Source organism: Bison bison, unplaced genomic scaffold (assembly GCF_000754665.1).
Source record: "Bison bison bison isolate TAMUID 2011002044 unplaced genomic scaffold, Bison_UMD1.0 scf7180017864155, whole genome shotgun sequence".
Lineage (NCBI taxonomy): Eukaryota > Metazoa > Chordata > Mammalia > Artiodactyla > Bovidae > Bison > Bison bison.
This window is the reverse complement of record NW_011494727.1, coordinates 1,523,730-1,525,048: the sequence shown is the minus strand read 5'-3', so window position 1 is coordinate 1,525,048 and position 1,319 is coordinate 1,523,730.

The window sequence follows — 1,319 nt, the reverse complement described above, 5'->3', positions numbered from 1 at the left end:
GGTTTTTCCTGTGGTCATGTATGGATGTGAGAGTTGGACTGTGAAGAAGGCTGAGCACCGAAGAATTGATGCTTTTGAACTGTGGTGTTGGAGAAGACTCTTGAGAGTCCCTTGGACTTCAAGGAGATCCAACTAGTCCATCCTAAAGGAAATCAGTCCTGAATATCCATTGGAAGGACAGATGTTGAAGCTGAAACTCCAATAATTTGGCCACCTGATGCGAAGAGCTGACTCATTTGAAAAGACCCTGATGGTGGGAAAGATTGAGAACAGGAGGAGAAGGGGACAACAGAGGATGAGATGGTTGGATGGCATCACCGATTCGATGGACATGAGTTTGAGCAGGCTCCGGGAGTTGGTGACGGTCAGGGAAGCCTGGTGTGCTGCAGTCAATGAGGTTGCAAAGAGTCAGACACGATTGAGCGACTCAACTGAACTAAAATTTAAATTTAAATAGCCACATATAGCTAATGGTTGCCATAAAAGGCAGTAAAGATTTGGAGCCATTTAAGGAAAAAGATGATACAGAAAGGGGAAGGAGGTGGTGGGGGCGGTATCCTGGCCATGGGGCTGTGACCAACCTGAGAGTATTTTGGTTGGTTGGTTTTTTAAATCATTTTATTCAGGTTTGTTTGTTTGTTGCCCCTTGGTGCAGCATGTGGTATCTTAATTCCCTGATCAGGGATCAAACCTGAGTCCCTTGTATTGGAATCACAGGGTCCTAACCACTGGACCACCAGAAGTCCCCAGGTATGGATGACATACAAAAAGCTGTACATATTTAAGGTATACACTTCATGAGTTTGGAGATAAGTACACACTCATGAAACCATCACTACAAGCTATGCTGTAAACATATTGTCATCTGCAAGTTTCCTCAAGTCTTATTATTATTTTGTAGTGTGTGTGTGTTTGTGTGTGTGTGTGGAAGAACACTCAACGTGAGATCTACCCTCCGTTAATGTTTAAGTATATAATACAATATTGTTAACTACAGGCACTCTGTAGTTATAGATCTCCAGGTATCATTCACCTTGTACACCTAAAACACTGTGCCCTTTGACTACTACCTGCCTGTTTCTCCCTCCCCCTTTCAGCCCCTGACAGCCTCTCCACTCGCTGCTTCTATGCGTCTGATTATCTTAGATTCCTCACGTAAATGAGATCACGCACTACTTGTCTTTTTGTGCCTGGCTTCTTTCATTTCCAGGTTCATCATGTTGCTGCAAATGGCAGGCTTTCCTTCTTTTTTTCAACCCAAATAATATTCCATAGTATGCATATACCACATTTTCCTTTTCCATTCATCCACTGATGGA